Below are 18,845 nucleotides of genomic sequence, written 5' to 3' on the forward strand. Positions count from 1 at the left end.
CATTACCCATTTCCGAGGAGCAGAATGCAGCCATAAAGCACATGGGGCTCGGCAGAACTTGCTGGGAAAGGTTTAGCGTTGCACTCTGCGTCTGCTGTTGCTGCTGCCGTCGCGCGAATAATGCTCTCTGTGAAAGTGAAAATATGTTGCCACGAACACTATAGCTGCACGATCAGATTTGCTGCATGTAACCATGCATCGTCGATGAACGGTGGATGGGTGCAGAAGTAAAGTGGGTGGCATGGGTGGTCGATGGATGAATGGCATTCGAACATTCTTTCTATGCTGGCGGAGTCGGGGACACGCAAGGGCCCGACTGTGAACTGTAAGTACGACAAGAAAGCATGAATTTCAACGCCTAAAGGATGGCTGACATTCGTTCTGAGCTATATTTCGGTGTATTTTGTTCTCCTTCTCATAGCATAGCTGTATAGTCTTATCAGTGGAACCGTTTCTCTGTGTGGTGCAGCGGATTGCATCAAAATCAAAACATTGGCGGTGGGTGACCTATGCAACACAGACGTCGTGTATGCTAGCAGGAAACACATACAAGAGTAGGTACTCACCACTTGTTGCGAAGCGCACTGACGAGTGAGTGTCTAATTTGTGCAATGGAATCTGGAACTCACCACCACCGGTGAAATGGATACGATCATATGGCGTTACTCTCCGTCGGTGGATGCAGCAGCAGACAGTCTCGTATGGGTGGTCATGTTGCGTTGGCTGGTCAGTCTCGATCGAAACTTGATACGAATCGGACGTGTCTTTGAAGTGTGTTTCTCTCTCTCCGGAAGTGGTCGTTTTATGGTGTCTGTGCTGTGTACTGATCTACCAATTTGATTTGCATTAGTTACAATCATTCTACTTTTTGAAACAATAATACGGGAGTGTGAGAATCTATTCAGCCTAGCAAAGTGAAACTAAGAGGTAGAATTTACCGACGTGTTATGTTGTGTAATTGGCCAACTTCTGTGCTAGAATAGAGAGGAAAGACCCTTACAATCTGAGCATCGGCACGTAGATCACCCTTAATCGCCCTTTGAAAATTCAACAAATCATCAATCAAATCCGTACGAGGCGAAGGAACGTAAACTATTTCGCACAGGGTTAGTATTTTGACGAATCTTTTCGATGTATTGGTTCTACCAGGCTCTCTTCATGTGATCAAGTCGCTAGAAAACGTTCTGTTGTGCTACGTCGGTAGAAATTTCTCCTGATTCGTATGCAAAAAAAACTCATCGGCTGTTCAACAATAAGCCTTGCAATGATTGCACACAGAAATTCTTGTCTCCAAGTCGTATATTGCTCGGCTGATGTGAAGATCGCGCTCCACGACGAGCATACCACAAGCTGGGCTGCAGTGGTGTCGGTAACCGAGTGCAATTGTGTGATCGGTTATTCGACAAGCAACGTACCAACACTATGCAAGCAGTTTTGTATGGGCGATAGGGCATTACCTACACTGTTCGGGGGGATCAAATTGCTCTCCGTTTGAAATTCTCTGCAGTTACAGAAAATGTTCCTCGATCAGTGATAATGGGTCAGTGTTGCCATGAGTGCTAGAGAAACAAAACTGTTGAATTGTAAACGATGACATGTTTTCATAAAAACAAAAGCGCTATTCACTATTCGCTATTAACACATTTGATTTTCAATTAAAATTAACGGTTCGAAGTTCCATCTATGACTAATGTATACACAGTAAAGAAAATTTACATTACTTTAAATGCACATAGATGGAGCATTGGAAACCACGTAATATTTCGTGTGGCATTATATTCACATGCAAAGTAAATGAATATATTGTGAATTTGCATGCATATTTATATTCGAAGCTTTAAGTTTATATTAATTAACGTACAAATTTACATGTCTTAAAACGATTCTGTATTGTACATTATTTACGATGTGAAATTGTATATGTTTTTCACTTTATGTGCTAGAAATCGTTATGTGCTTTCATTTGTATTAGTAGTAAATTTCATTTTTTGGTACTGTGTAGGACAACAGTACAGTTATTTTATATTCAATCAACGTCACGAGCATTAGCGACACTCAAAATTGGAATACAATGGAGCATGTAATTTTGCTTGTTTGTTGGGGTAAATATCATTGTGAACAATGATTCACCAGTGTGATTAATTAATCTGGTTCTAATGACGTTATAATATGATTTGAAGGCATCACTATCAACGTTTTGCCATAGTCATAATCAACAAATTAATCGTTGGACCGCTTGAATATTGTATTCAATTTCTAGATATAATTATTATCGCTATAGTTTAACCTACTGTCTTCATACTTGGTGCAGCTATGAATGAAACAAAAGATTATTTTTTCAGTAGAAAAAAGCGCATATGTTTGGTAATAAACTCTGTTCTAACTTTTGAACAGAACACATATTACTAAAAACACTTTTCCTTTTTTAAAATTCATATATTAAGGTAATCATTTTAAAGAGGCTTGTGGCTCAACACAAACTGTTAAGTGTACCAAGCTCTTAGTTCAATGTATAGTTTAGTGTCTATAGTTCCATATATTATTTTGGGGAATTTCAAATCAAATGTCATGCTTAAAAGTATGGTTGTATATTTCGTATATTTTCATAGGACTTCTAATGCTACAATTTAGAACAACTTATTTTAGATCAGTTAATATATTAGATGCTGAACTAAGTTCTAACTGTGTTTTTTTGTTTAATAAAAATGCAACTTTTTTTTGAAAAAAAAAAAATATATATTACCTACAAATCATTCAAAATATTGTCCATCGCTAAGTACAACTTTGTCCCATCTATCTGACAGAGCTCGGTCACCGTAACGATAAAAGTGTTTGTCTTTTGAGATTATCCACGAATCATCAGACGTCGCAATATCTGTGGGAATGGTAAGGTAGGACTTCCTATTTGAGCATTTTTATAAAAGTTTTGACGACTTCGGCAGTATGAAGCCGAGCGTTGTCATGCAGTAAAATACCTTTTTCGTGCTTTTGCTCGTATTGTGGCCGTTTTTCGCGGATTGATCTAATGAATCCATTTGTCATCATCCGTCGTGATGCGATGAAGAAAACTCTCCCTTTTTGCCGTTGGAGTAGTGATTTAAAGGCAAAAAAAAACGACGCTGAAGATCCCATGGCTTAAAATACATTTTTAACATCTAAACGGTTTGTGTTCTCGATAAAACTGTAGATAATAATTTTGTCCTTCTAAAAAAAATATACTCTGCAAAAAAAGTTAAAAAAAACAGTTATTTTTGACAGTTTTTTATTTCTTATTAAGTTCAGTAAACTATAGTTTAGAAAAAAAGATTCATAAAAAATGAATTTTTATAGATATTTATTTTTAATTATGTATTTGTGTTTTTATTTCTAAAAAACAATATTTTTGTCTCACGGTGTCTATTTTTTCTGGAAGGATAAAATTACTGTCTGCTGAAGATGTTTCAGTCATACTTTGATATAAGGCAACCTCGATATAACGTAACTTTCACCTCGATATAACGATTTTTTTAAATGTCTCAAAATAAAGTACAGCAATTGTTTTTTGTTATAATATGTTCAGAATACCTGTTTTTAGTAAGTTTTGAAACCAAAAAGTGCCATCAAATGGGGTAACATTGGTTTTTTGTTTTCAATGTTTTGTGACTGTTTATAAGGGTGTCCCAAAAAAAATCGATGTTGAAAAAGTCAAGGTGCTCAGCCCTAAATTGAAAAATAATGTTATTTATAGCATTTTTGTTGAACATTTCGACTTTCAAAAATGTCGTTTTCAGGTTGCCCAAACGTGATTTATGAAAAAATGACTTTTTCAAACTACAAAACCACACTTTTGCATTTTTTTCAAATCTGTTCGATTCCTTATTTTTCCATATATTTTTTTGTTTTTGTGGGGTTGTTTTTTAAAATTTTGCATGGTTTGGTTCAGCATCGCATTCAATTATCTGACTCACAGAACCCATTGAAAATCACAAAAAAGTGAATTTTTCTCATAATTTTTAGATAAATCCCTTCAAAACACATATAAAAACAAAATTTTGATCAAGAACTGAAATTTTTACTGCTAAGCGGAATTCAAGACGAAAATTTACATGAAAAAAGATCCTTGATATCTTATCGGGGGTCTGAGATATTGGCGAGTCAACATGTGATGGAAAACTATGCACTTTTTCAAAAATGCCACTTAAGCTCAATATCTAGATTGCACAGTGTTTAATTTTGCCGTTTGTGCGTATAATTTCCTGAATAGTGACTCAAATGTTGATTATACTGCCTCTGTTTACATAGTTGACGTAGGAGCAGCCAAAATGACCAAAATGCACTTTTTCGTTGATTCAGCTTCCTTTCCCTAAGATACATACACTACTAATGAAAAGAAAACTATTTTGTTCTAAAACTTTTGAGAAATATTGGAAAAACGTTTTGGCGTAACTGCCATTTGGTTGCAAAAACTGGAGTCACTCCATACAAGGTGCAATTGTCTAAGTTAAGTCGTTGGATTCGACAAATATTCCATGGAAAGGGGAAAAGGGGAAAGCGGGATTGAATTCTTGTATTGTATAATAATATTTTTACAAACATTCAGCTTCAGAAAGGTTTAAAGTCACCGTGTCCTTTCCCCCTGCTAGTGGATATTTGCATCAGATGAAATAATTAAAACGTGTGTGTATATCACGGTGGGTAAATTCAATCGATTTGCCAGAACGTTTTTATGGTTCTATTTGGGGCCACAAACAATCCTGACACTACCGGAAGTGGATTGATCGATAGCTCTCTAGGAAGAAACATGCGAAAAAGTTTTCCTATAATAATTTTCATACAAATTCATGTACATGCATATGTAATGCACCAAACAGAGGCACGAGTAACCCATATTCGGCAGGTTTAGCATTGTCTGGGGCCTAAATTAAACAAAAAAAAAGTTTTTTCTGGCTCTGTGCTGTCAAGTTCGCATTTTTCCTTGTAACGATTTTCCACCTTAGCGTAAATGTAAGTTTTTGTGTATGTGTTTGTGTGTGTATGTGTGCGTGTTTGTTTGTGTGTTTGTGCGTTTTTGTCTAATTAAAACTGCCGATGGACAATAACTGACGTTTGACCGAAACACGATTGATAAAACTGAATCAACTGCGAGGCAGAGTGGGAAGTAGTCGAGTTTTTGCGCCAAGCTATGCGAACAATCTGCGAGAAAAATGCATGTTTATTCGCATAAACTGGCGTAGCGGTTTTTCTGGATCAATTACCTCGGACAGACTCGTTTAATCCATGGGACCTCTATTCAAACATCAATCTTCATAAAATTGACAGACTATTTTGTTGAAATTGTATCTCAATATAATTATTTGGGTTAAAATAACAAAAACGCGTTTTTCTCGCAATGATGATGTTGGTTGTTACGTCAACTATGTAAACAGGGGCAGTATAGCCATATGATATGTTCGGAAAAGTTTCAGGATATTCAAAAATTCATCTTTTAATGTAGAAAGATGGGTGATCAATCCACCAATAAGTGAGATAAAAAATTTACTTTTTAATCGGAATGAGATAGACGCAAGGTGTCTTCAACAAAGTTTTAGGTTATCTTAAAACAAGAAACTTTACCGAAGACATCAAGTTTCTATCTCTTACATATTACGAGCAACATTGAGTTTTCTATTAGAAGGCACTAAAAATCACAATTTTCGTTTAACTTTTTTCACAGATTTTTCCGAATTTTTAAACCTTCTACTTAGTTATCGGCCATATAAAATCGCATTTGTTTTCTGAAAATTATTATTTTCTATCTCCCGAAATAAAACAGTTATTAAACATATTTGTTAAAATGCATAGTTTTCCATCATATATAAAAATGCCAATATCTCAGCTCCCCTATAAAATATCAAGTATCTTTTTCCATGTAAATTTTCGTCGTAAATTCCGCTTTATAATGAAAATTTCAGTTCTTGATCAAAATTTTTTTTTATTTGTGTTCAAGGGTTTTATCTAAAAATTATTAGAAAAATTAATTTCTCTGTGATGTTTAATGGGCTCTAGGAGTCAAAAAACTAATTGCAATGCTGAACTGAACCATGCAAAATATTCAAAAACAACCCCACAAAAATAAAAAAAATATATGGAAAAATGTAGAAATCGAACATAATTGAAAAAAGTGCAAAAGAGTGGGTATGTAGCTTGAAAAAGTCATTTTTTCATAAATCACGTTTGGGCAACCTTCTAAAAACAATTTTTTAGAAAGTCGAAATGTTCTACAAAAATGCTATAAATAACAATATGCTTCAATTTAGGGCTTAGCACCTTGACTTTTTCAACATCGATTTTTTTTGGGACACCCGATGACACTGTTTATGTTTGTCCACGAACATTGTATTAAAGAGGATTAAATAGCCTCTGTTTGTGTGAACAAAAAAAAAAGGATTAAATTAACTGCTAGGTGATAGAAAATATGTTTTCGCCCACCATAGAGTAACCTTTAATAAGTTTGTAACGAAAAAAAATTAAGTGAAAAAATATCGAGGTATAACTGTACATCAATTAAACCAAATGTTGTAGCTTTTATTTGTTTTCTGAAAAATATATTTTTTTTTCTTTATAAAAAAAAAAACAAAATAAAAAAACGAGCTTTTAAATAAATAATTTTCAATTTATTTATGAGTCTTTCTCAAAAAAAAAATCTGTGTGCGTTATTTTGCGTAATTATTGTCTTTAAAGCGACGGAACCAGTAACGGCATGCTTTTTAACTTAGAGCGGTATTTCCGTATATATTTTAAAACTCTCGATGCGCTTTAGCGGCAGTTTACTTTCAATGAAATGGGGAAAGTAACACTTTCCGCAAATGACAGTTATAACACTTTGCGCAAATGACAGTTATTGGGCACAAAATAAGAAATTTTCATACAACTTAAAGTGTATAACACCACATAAAATCACTATCGTGTCGAAGCGATTTGTTAATAACATGTCTTAGTTAGGTTCATCAGTTTTATTTCAAGTATCTCAAAATCGACCACCGTTATATATTGGAAATAACCGAGAACTTAATTGCGCACATAATATTACATTTTTTTTTATCTGATCAAATATGATGTGTGGAAGCGAAAGTTTGTAATAAATCTTACTTGTAAACTATTTGGTTCAAAATTTCCATTAGTTAAAGATATTCACAAATTTTCAGAAAATCTGCTTTGTTAAAAACTTTTGTTTGGCTAGTTTGATTAAGCTTAAACCAAAAACAGCAGTGTGTTTTATTGGAGTCTTAAAAATAAAATATAATTTAGTTGTTGGAATAACACTAATATTTAACTTCTGTGAGCACAAGGTAATGAATAAATTGCGGGATGAAAAAAAAAATTAAAATGGAGCGTGATTTCCATGTATTTGTTTATATTTGTAGTCATATAAATGCAGTAAATGTCTTTTTTTGTTACTCCGAGAATTTTAAATAATATTAAAAAGAGTGGAATAGAATCAAAATTAAAGTTTTTCAAAGAAAAAAAAATTGATCAAACAAAAAACAATTTTTCTGAGGGTGAAATATCTTGTAAGGCACACTCACTTTGTTCATTATTTCAATTTATCATTATTTTTTATTTTTCAAGCGGTGAAGTAAAAAGTTTGATAAAATACGGCAACATGTTGAAGCACTTGATGAATGAAAGAAAATTAGTTTCTGTGAGTTGAGCTGGGAAAAATGGGAAAGGTGAAGCCTTAACTTATGAACGGACAGTGTGAAGTAGCATACACCTTCCGTTACTTAAACTCGCAACAGTTTCTTTCAATTTCAATCATTAGTCAAGCAGATAAACATTCAGCTTTAAAAATTTGGTGGGGTACAACCGAAGTGAATTTAGCGTTAATTTTTAAAAAATTTAGCTATAGAAAAATTGAGTCAGTGGATAGAAGTTATCTGAACAGATCATAGCGGTACTGTAACTGCAACTGTCTGTGGCATGTTACGCAGAAACCGAAATTGTAACTAGAGGGAGCCTTTAAACAAGAAAATAGCATCGAAGGAAAATGATTGCTTAAGTTTCAAAACAAACTTTGCGATTCACCCGAACCACGAATTCCTTTGCTTTGGACAGTTTGTGGTAATAATTTTCGTTAGAATGTAACTGAGTCAAGCGGTTTTCGTGGAGTCAAAACCGTACCGTTTTTATGGGGCTGATGATATTTTTCAATATCCGGTTAAGCCATATCACAACAAGGGCAAAAAACTTTTAATAGATTTTCGTTTGAAAAATTGCATTTTAGCTTTTACGATACACGCAGGAGTGGGTTGAAATTATTCGTAACAAAATATCGAGTTGATTAAAAGTTGAGAAAATAATGGGTTTCCATCATCCAAAAAAAAAAAAATGAAATAAACTTTTAACTATATTTAACCATACCGAGCTAGAAACCACGCTGTTTGAATTTTATTCGGCCAATAAAATCTAAATATATCGATAATATATGTAAATTTGTGTGTATTTATAGTATCAGGATACAATCAGATTTTCAGAAATTGAAATCGCAGATTAGGTCAATTCGTAGGTGGTTAAACGTTGAATTTTTTTTTATAATCAGATTTTATGAAATTGAAATCGCAGATTAGGTCAATTCGTAGGTGGTTCAACGTTGAATTTTTGGCGCCAACCGCTTAACGATTCTATTCAAAAGAGAAGAAAATAAATATTCTGCCGTTATTCGCATCAACGTTGAATGCGATTTTTTCGCCCATACTCACTCAGTTGCATAAGTGTGCTCACTAAAAATGCGTATCGCTTTTAGCAATCGTACCGCCATCTTTTTGATCTGAAGACGTTTACTACATCATCTGCTCCATCTGCCATCAGCTCTAGGATCAGCAAAAATATCAATCGAAAATTGAAAGCCATTAGGATTTTTATTTGGACATAACGATCTTTTGATGGTTTCGGATTGATTTTTAAATTGCCACGGAACTTGCTTTTAATAGACAGCAATATTTTATCAGTTTGAAATTGTGCAAGCATTCAAATCTGTGAGCGAGAATTGATCGGAATTTTATTCAGACGTTTATACAACGGAGATCTCAATAATTGTTTTGTTTGGAATTTGCCATTCAATCACAAGTTTCCTGATCTTCACGATTGCTAAACTGGCAACCCTGTTGAACAATTTTTGCTCAGCGGGATATTGTCTACTCTTCTTGATAGTTAGAAACGCATGTACAGCAGTGTGTATTCTGCGGCCGAGTTACAGTACGGATTACTTTTTTGCGGGTCTTGTTGCGATAGTACCTACAAGCGGCTTTCAGGCTCGTGGCAGCTTTGTTGTTGGCCGGTCAACGTTTACCATCGTCATCGTCATCATCACCATCATTGGGGTATTATCTGTGGTACAAGTTATACACACTTAGCCAAACAGGTAGGGTGTTTGTTTGGCGGAGCTGATCGCATGCACTGGTGTTTTGGTCTTATTTTCGTGCTAGAGCATCTTGCTCTGGGGTTTTCAGTGTATTGCACAAATGAAGTGAGTTATACGTGAATAGGCTTTTATTTGTTTTATTCATATGGAAACAGAGGGGATAAAAATTTTATCCGTATACTGCACAATTTCGATTCAATCTGATTTTGAGAGAAATAATGAGCCGTGGTTTGTTAGATCAGGTATTTCAACACATGCTAAAAATGAGAAACTTCACTGGAAATGATTGCTATCAGTCCAATTCTTGGAACATCACTTTAGTGATCGTTCTTCTCTGATTCAATAATATATAAATGCATATATTTACTTTCAGTAGGGTTCGGTTAGGCACAAATATTCAGTTGAAAACTGTAATTCCAGGAGGTTCAGATTCATTTTCATGTTATTTGAGGAAATAGGTGACTGCTCTTTCAGTTATATGCTGCCCTTTATGCTGAGGGATATTATGTTACTATATCAACGAATCTCTCTCCTCAATTATTAAATAATTTAAACTTCCGAAAATTTTAAATGCTTCACAGATCTGTTGAATGGGATATGTTGGAATGAATGAAGAAATTTCCCCCGAGCCCGAATTTTACCTCGATGGACGTGTTGTTATGCATGAACAGAAAAATATTTTTTGTGCATGTCATTCCCGTGATGTTACGCGTTCCGCTGTCTAAGCGAAGGTCACATTTGTGCGGATTTTAGACAACTGGCAGAGTTCTTCTTTCGCTTTATGTCTGCTTTCAATCAGATATCACATTTTACTGTAGACCGATTAGTGTCAGCAAATTTTGAATTCATCCCACGTCTTGGTCACTGACTCAACGGACGCCAGTTGGGAATTTCCGGCGCATAGTGTGACACGTCGTTGTGAAGAAGAGGTATAACAATTAATTTCAAGAAGGAATACTTCAATTTAAAAAAGAGAATACTAGGAACCCCCCTAATTCCACGAACATACACGCACAATATTTTTGCGTGAGTTGCAATTTTTTTATTCGGCGGTTGGCCATTACTGATACAAGTGTCTACAACTGTGCGAAACGAATGTTCATTTTGCCGTGACTGATTGCGCGGAAGTTTGAATTCCCCTGTAACGACTGGCAATCGACATTCATAGCTAACACGTGTTGCTCGTCTGTGGAGCGATGTATCAAATCTGCTGCTTTGGGCAGGGGGGACAGTGCGAGTGCGAGTTAGAGTGGGAGAAAGAGAGAGAAAGTGTGCGCCAGAAAAAGCGTTCGGTTAGAGGAATGTGAGCTAAGCACATTTTAGCAAGACGCGTGCAGTGTAAACTGTTTTGGCTAAGTTTGTGTGTGCAAAGTCGCGGATGATCTTAGTCAATGTTATTCTTCTGTCAACATCCATATGGCGGAGGGCGCAAAAACCATATTTGTGGACGATTGATTTACGGTAATTATTCAATGATACGGAAAGTGTTATACGACTTGTTGTGCATAAATATGGATGTTGAATAAACTCCAGAGAAACTACTGAAACGTTTCCTGATGATGATTGAAGTATGTCATCGGAGTGATTCTAGGTTTTAATTTGCTGCACACTCTTTTTATTGCACGCGAGTGGAATGAAAAGTACCTATCAGTTTTTTGTTAAATCACAAACTCGAGAGTTTAAGTTCATAGGACGTCTATCTAAGATCAGAAGAGTTGAACTTTAAAATTGACATATTTTATCACTTTTATGAATGGTTACAGAGAAACTTTCAAGTTTAGGAATTTAAGACTTTAAGGTTTGGAAGCTCCAAAACTGGAAGCATCACACGCTTGAAAATTTAGTTTAATATAATGAGAGTGCATCCATCAAAATTTAGAAAATTTGAAAACAGATTCGATAAATACGAAGACTTGAAAAAATGAAAGACTGATTTTAAAATTGGACGGTTGAAAGACTGATTGAAGTCCTGACAATTTGAGAGATTCCAAAAGCTGAAGATTTCATTGATCTCTATTTAAAAGCCGATAACCTGAATATTGAAAGTTTGGAGAACTTATAAATTTAGATTAAAGACCGTAAAACTTTTTTCACGACAATTTTGCAAAAATCTAGAACTAAATAGTTGAAAGCTGAAGAACTAGAGTCTAAAATTGAAGTTTGAAATTTGAAATTTTACCGTGTCGCGCAAAACAGTAAGATTACTACCAAGCCAGAAAGAAACGCGTATTCGTCCTCTGGAAGAAGTTTCTAGTGAGGTTCGATGGATTCCGTGCGAGGTCGTATGAAATGTTCATTGGATTCGGGAGAGTCGAACCATCAGCAATTGAGACAACGATTGGTAGACAATCACTACCGTGAGGATGATTGGGTACTTTCTACTGGCAATCCAACGCTAGTGAGGTCTGGTAAAGGAATAAGTCAATCACCCTTTCACATACTGGATAATTTGGTACGCGTGTCGCTTCCGCAGTACTTTAAAATGTCTTATCGAAGTTGTCGATCAGGTTACAAATCAAGGAAGATCGGATGTCGTTGTATTGCAAACAGTGAGAGTCGAAATCTCCCAAAATTGAACAAAAATGGGAAGCATTTCTGCTATATCAGAAAGCTGCCTCTATTCAATCCGCACGGATGGAGGAATAGGGGAGGGGAGGTAGATTCTGAAAAAGGAATAGCACTTTTTGATTCCTAAAAGTACCCCTCCACCGTGTGAGTTTCGGTTTCGACGAATTATGTTAATATCGTGGAAATTGAGTTGGTCATTTAAATTGAGAAAAGTCTCACGCATTACAATTGTAGATGCTTATCAAACGTGAAAATAGACCGAATTTGCGGATGATACTTCTGCCATTCCACTGTAATAGAGTGATAAATTTCTGTCCTCTTTCGACGTGTTAGTCATCGAAAGATATAATAGTAGATATAAGAGTTGCTTTGAAAAGGTTTTTACTGAAGGTAGAAGGACAAAAAGAAGGATCTGGTATGTTGAATGTTTTGAATATCCGGTCCGCAATATTAGAGTACTTTATAAACTCTGTTTCTTTTTAATTCTCTTTTCGGTAAATGGGCGTACAAGGTGGTTTTGTGATCCGGGAGCCTTGAAATTAAAACCACGGGGTATCTACTTCGGTTCACCTTCGCCGCTACCCTTTTGTGTTGTTTAATTCATCATTCCGCTAGGGGTCATCTTATGGCCTTTGCGAGAAAGATTAGGAGAGTTAAGCATTCTCCTCTTCATAGATCCTTTTGACAAGGCGTAAGAACACCCTTCAACGGGATCTTCAGATGTACTCTTATCGGTGGACAAAAAGGGAAAGATGCTTTGTGTTGAGGGTGGCTCGGGTCTCTTCAGCATTTCCCGCAATAAAGACACTTTTCAGTGTCCTTGTTGCAAGCGGTCTTAGCATAATTGTTTCCACACTTACTGCAACGTACCTTTTTGCAGTAGTAGGTGACTGTATGACCAAATTGCTTGCAGTTCTGGCAGTGCATGACCCGCTTACAGGCTTACAGGCAGACGAAACCGGTCTAAAAGGTTGTAGTTCGGCAATGCAGATGCGAAAAAGGTCACACGAAAGAAATCTGAGGGGGAGAATCTTTCCTTCCCTTCTTCGATGAATACAAAATGCAATTGTTTGCAATCCAGTATCTTTACATTTGCCATCACTGGGTTCATAAAGCAGCCCACCCCGTGATGCAAAATGTCATCGATAGTAAGATTCCTCTCGGTAAACATACCGTCGATCTCTCTACATCTCTGACATGAATATATACGCGATACTCTCTCGTAAAGAACTCGCAGCCAGCAATCGCGTTCGCTTGCTTCAAGCTATTCACGGCAACTCACAGTTTGTCCGGTACCCTTGGTACAGAGCTTGGTAAAGAGGAGGATACATGGGAAAGTAGAGGAAAATTGATTGGAGAGATTTGAATCCCTCTCCCATTTGGTTCAATATCCAGGAATAATTCCATCTGCATATTATCCATGTTATTCAGGTTTGCGGGAGCAAACAACGGTAAGAGACCGTGATAAGATGAGATAATAAGTTAGGGGTAATACATCATCCATCTTCTTTTCTGCTCATTTTGTTTTACCTAGTACGATGTTTTCTTGAAAATGCTCCTGTTCTCCATGCCGCTCACGATCCATAAATTACGTAACGCAAAAACCCAATTTTTGGACCCCCACATGTAATGAAACGTAACGCCAACGGAGATGTAGGCGTGACCTTTGCTATTCAGAGATAGTGTTAACCTTTGCATCTCCACTAAGGTCACTAAGAAGAGGATTTTTTGTTAGTAGTGAAGGGTACGTTGGATCCGGATTCACCTTGATAAGTGATGCGATCGTACTAGTCTTTATTTAGGTATTCCCGGTTTATTATTAGCTCAGTCAGCTGATTAGAGAAGCACTTTTAGATTATTGATATTTGGTACCAGTTTAGACCAACAAACAGTAAGGACGCTGTTGGAGCTACCCACAAGTGTGTGTGGCCCATTTCACTAGAGCACAACATTATTTATATTTCTGATTTGTGACAGTGAAATGCATAATATTGTACTGTGGAATACGTGGAATTTACAATCGACTAACATCGCAACGCTCAAGAAGCCAGACGCAGCAGGCCCGAATCCCGCCCGGAGAAAACCAGCCAGCATCAGCAGGATCGCAGCGCCAGCCCCGCAACCGTCCAATGACTGACGATTTTCCTTTCCAAAACTTCAACTCTGAAAACGCTCAGGTCGTCATAACAGGCAAAAATGTCCAAAAAATGCTGTTCCATCGAGAAAAACCGAAACTGTGAATCAGCAATCGCACATAGAAGATAAACCGCAAGAACCGTTTTTAAATGTCGTTGTTTTTCACCTTTTAGCACCTTTTTTATTAAACAATTAACACTAAAACATTTGCAAATAGCTCCGACAAATTTATGAAAACGGACTTTGCAATAATACTCTCAACAAGTTTTACCGAACTGTTTAACCGAAATCTTATCGATTATGAAGCCGAGAATGAAAATAACAACTGTTTTCGTCTCCATTAGCGTACAAAAGCGTAACCTGAAACTCTCAGGGATGAAAGAATATTAAACTAGGTGCGAGTAGACAAAATTTCAGCCCGGAACTCCTTATATCTTTTACTCTGAGAGTAATCCTGTAAAATTCTACAGAATTAGGAAAAAAACGTGCTTTTTTTTATCCAATATTATGCCAAATGTCTACGGAAATGTTAACAAGAATTGAATATGAACTCTTTTGGTCTAAAAATATTTACTATTTGAGTCTTATGAAATGATTTTTTTCATACTTACCTTACCAAACAGTCCCAAGCCGTGGTGTGGCATTTGCTGTACGTAAGAGTCGTCTCCATTCCACTCGGTTCATGGCTACAGTTCGCCAGCTCTGCAGTCTGCGTAGGGTCCGCAGGTCGTCTTTCATCTAATCGATCCACCTTGGCCGCTGTGCACCTTTCCGTCTCGTCTCTGACGGATTGGTTTCAAGAACCATCTTTACCGGGCTGTCGTCCGACATCCTTACAACATGTCCAGCCCACCGCAACCTGCCTATCTTAGCGGTGTGGACGATAGATAGCTCCTCAAGCAGCTGCTGCAGTTCGTGGTTCATTCGCCTAGAATTTCGCCTTTGTAGAATTTTACAAAATTACTCACAGAATAAAAGCTCCAATGAGTTCCGGGATGAAATTTTGTCTACATACACCTAGTTTAATATTCTTTCAGCCCTGAAAGTTTCAGGTTGCTCTTTCGTGCGCTAATAGAGATATGCCATTTAAAAAAGATCTTCAAATTTTTCGTTGGTCTTTAATTATCTCAAAAACTTTAGGCCATACCCGGGCAGGAGGGCATAACAAAATAATAACTTATCAATAACATATTCAGCCATGAGGACTTATCGTGTTATTTGAAAGATATTCACGTTTCAAACATGAATATGAAAATATCATAAAATTTTGATATCATATCTCGCTATGCCTTCAATATATTGAGTTCAAAATATCACAATAAAAGTAAGTTTTCGAGTGAAAATTGTTCGTTATTTATTATTTATAATATTTTCAGTTATGCATTAAAATATATTAAATATGTGAGTTGGTCATTTTCGTGATTTTTAATGTAAATTATTGGTTCGTTATTGAAATATTAAGGTTTGTTATTCATATAGTCTTGGAGGAACAATATTTTGGTATTATTTTTTGTTATTTTACCAACTATGTAAACCATATTAGGATCAAAATGAGGTGTATTTTCAATATCTGGTTGTGATATTATAACGATATTTTCTCCTGCTCTGGTACCCGATCAGAAAGAAAAAACAAAAATGTAACAGAAGTTGTTAGTTTGTTACGGGCTGTGTTTTCAATTTGGTCCCGTTAGGTGTTAAAATAACAAAAATTATAACAGAAATGATTCTACTAGTATCAAACACATATCAAAATTTGTTACTAATTTATCAGCTTTCTAACAAAATAAGATAGTATATAGAACAATATAATAATAAACATTGTTAGAAACAACAGGTTTTGATAAAAACGAAAAATTAGTTAGACTTGTTACAGAACTACTTCATGTCACGTTTTGTTATCATAACTCATTCAGATTCAATTTTGTTATCAAAATTATATGGAAAAATACAAAATTGTATCAAAATATGTTATTTGTATCTCACGTTGATAGAATTTTGTAATTTTTTAGATTTGCCCTCCTGATCGGGTAGCTATCCTATTTCTGCGGCAAAGTTCAAGGTTTAAAGGATTTATAATTAGAAACTCATAGAGTTTGTTAGAATACCTAGAAAAATAAAAAAAAAATAAAAATAAAAGTTTATAGTCCATTTTGTCCAAAACAATCAATGTCTCATACACTATGGCTTCTTGAATAGTTGTGACTTTGGAAGAGTTTCATATTTTTGGCTAATAAACAACTTTGTAAAAGAAGCCATCCTTCTAGATTGAAAAAAAATAGTATTAGTTTAGTACACGTCCAGCACAAATATTTTCATATAAAAATATTCCTTGATTATTCTTATGAATATTTCCGAAACCACTATTTAAAAAAACCAACACGACCGGGAGTTATTAGGCGACATCCAATAAATAACGTAACGCAAAAAAAAAACCGATTTTCGGACCTCCACCCCCCTATATGTAACAAAACGTAACGCCAACACCTCACCCCATAAAAGTCATGTAACGCTGCAGAAGGATTTCCTTGATGAAAATACTCGTTTTTTCGTTTTTCTCCTGAGATTTTTCGTTACGTAGCGTTTCACTCACCTCCCCCCTCCCCTGTGTAACAAATCGTAACGCTCAAGGATACCCCCCCTCCCCCCTATGAGCGTTACGTAATTTATGGATGCCGCTTTATTTTTGTTCCGCTAGATTGCATTCCTGGACCACTATGCACAGGTGGCTTCAGCACCGTCAATTTAATTTTAGGTGTTAAAAATCACACAATATTATTAGATTTCATGGAGTGTAAGGCTAGAAAACTAAAGCCTTGAAAAATTTAGTTGAATGACGGTTGAAAATTTGAATATCTCAAAATTTGCTGACAATTTCGAATAGACAGTCGGATATTTTTTTAACTGCATGCTCTTTGAGATGTTTGATTAAGTAAAATCTTTGTATCTTAAAAAAGTTAATTCGTTTTACCGGTTGTTGCTACATGTTTATAAGAAAACGTCAAAGAGACTGAGAGAAAAAATGCTCAGAAGGGCGAACGAAAAAAAAAAATGTTTTGTGTTACCAACTTTTTCGATTCCAGAGATAAGTATATCTTAAAATCCATTGTTAGCTTGGATAATTTCTATTTCTTTGCAGTAGTTGTGTAATTTTTTGGAATGTAATGTCACGTTTACGAGTGTATTTCTATTCCACAAAATAAAACCAATGCACACTGGGAAAAAATGGACCCAAATTTCCACTAATTAGAAGCCGCTGGGCTGGCAACCTGAAATATAGCATTTCTTATGTAAAATTGGTCAACAAATCGATTGGTGATATTTTTATTCTGTGCAGGGCATGGGAAAGGGTCTATATTTCCAAAAATATACAAAAATAGGGTGAAAAGGGGCAAAATAGACCATTTCCCGTACCCTGCCCAAAATGAAACCATCTTCAATCGATTTGTTGACCAATTTTACATAAGAAATGCTATATTTCAAGTTGTTAGCCCAGCGATTATTTAGTGGAAATGTGGATTCCGGGTTTATCACTAAATAGACTGGCAACCTGAAATATAGCATTTTTTATGTAAAATTGGTCAACAAATCGATTGAAGATAGTTTCATCTTGAGCAGTGCACGGAAAATGGTCTATTTTGCCCCTTTTCACCCTATTTTTGTGTATTTTTGAAAATATAGACCCTTTTCCGTGCCCTGCACAGAATGAAAATATCACCAATCGATTTGTTGGCCAATTTTACATAAAAATTGCTATATTTCAGGTTGCCTGCCTAGCGGCTTTTAATTACTGGGAATTTGGGTCCATTTTTTCCCAGTGTGCAATGTATGGATGGCTTCTCGAAAGAAAATTTACGATGCATTTTGCGGTGGGAACAGTAAACGGACAATGTTTTTTATTGTAACCATGAAAAACACGGTATTTTTACTGTAAGCTTGTAAACGATTGTTGTCATTACCATGTTTTAACAACGTTGTTGAATCTACCACCGACAATAATTTTACCATGAAAAACATTGTCAGTGACTTCTAAATGTATGGGAAAAATGTCTGAAAAAATGCTGTTAAGATTAAGATACATAGCGACCCCCCTTTTTCATGGTAAAAATGGCAAAAACGCTGTTTTTTATTGTTCAGGACAATGATATTTAATGTAAAATTTATGTATTTACAATGAAAAACATAGCTAAATTATGGTATAACTATGTACAATTACAGCAACTTTTAAGGTTTTTTTAATGTTATTTTTTTTTTGGGTTATTTTTCGATTCTTTTTGACAGAGATTTTAAATCACTGAGTACATTAGACAAGCCATAGTCCTCAGCGGATAATGTTAGTCAGGATTTTTCATCCATTCTGAATTATCATCTATTACAAAGGCTTTGCGCTAAGATTTCTTGTTCTGCACAACAAGAGACTTTTTGGGAAACGGTAGTAAAATTTTCAAATCAACAAAAGTTCTAATCTCTTCGCATTGAACTTCGATTTCGACGGTTATGCTAGAAATAATACTTTGTTGCGTTGTCAGGAAAAAAGACTGGTTTCTGAGTATATCATCCTCAACATTGCGTGTGGATACACGATAATACAGACGTGAGACTGTTACCTTAGTAACTGGTCTTGTTATTGGTACTTGTCGTTACACCCGATGCACCGAGCATTGTCCTCGTTTGCTGCTGCAGCATCCATCGTGGTAGGACCTGTTTGTGATAAACCAGACCGTATTGAGTGACTCTTTGTCAGCAGAAGTAAAAATGTACAACA

The 18,845-nt window shown here is 35.7% G+C and overlaps 1 protein-coding gene across 2 annotated transcripts in view; it reads left to right on the forward strand.

The window, feature by feature from the left end:
• Positions 1-709: 709 nt before the first annotated feature.
• Positions 710-18,845, forward strand: part of LOC129721767 (receptor-type guanylate cyclase Gyc76C-like) — a 151,124-nt gene continuing 132,988 nt past the window's right edge. For both annotated transcript variants that reach the window (XM_055674691.1, XM_055674692.1), the window contains exon 1: positions 710-1,106. The gene's annotated coding sequence lies outside the window, so the exon portion shown is untranslated. The remainder of the gene's footprint in view (positions 1,107-18,845) is intronic.

The sequence above is a fragment of the Wyeomyia smithii genome, chromosome 2 (genome assembly GCF_029784165.1).
Source record: "Wyeomyia smithii strain HCP4-BCI-WySm-NY-G18 chromosome 2, ASM2978416v1, whole genome shotgun sequence".
Taxonomy (NCBI): domain Eukaryota; kingdom Metazoa; phylum Arthropoda; class Insecta; order Diptera; family Culicidae; genus Wyeomyia; species Wyeomyia smithii.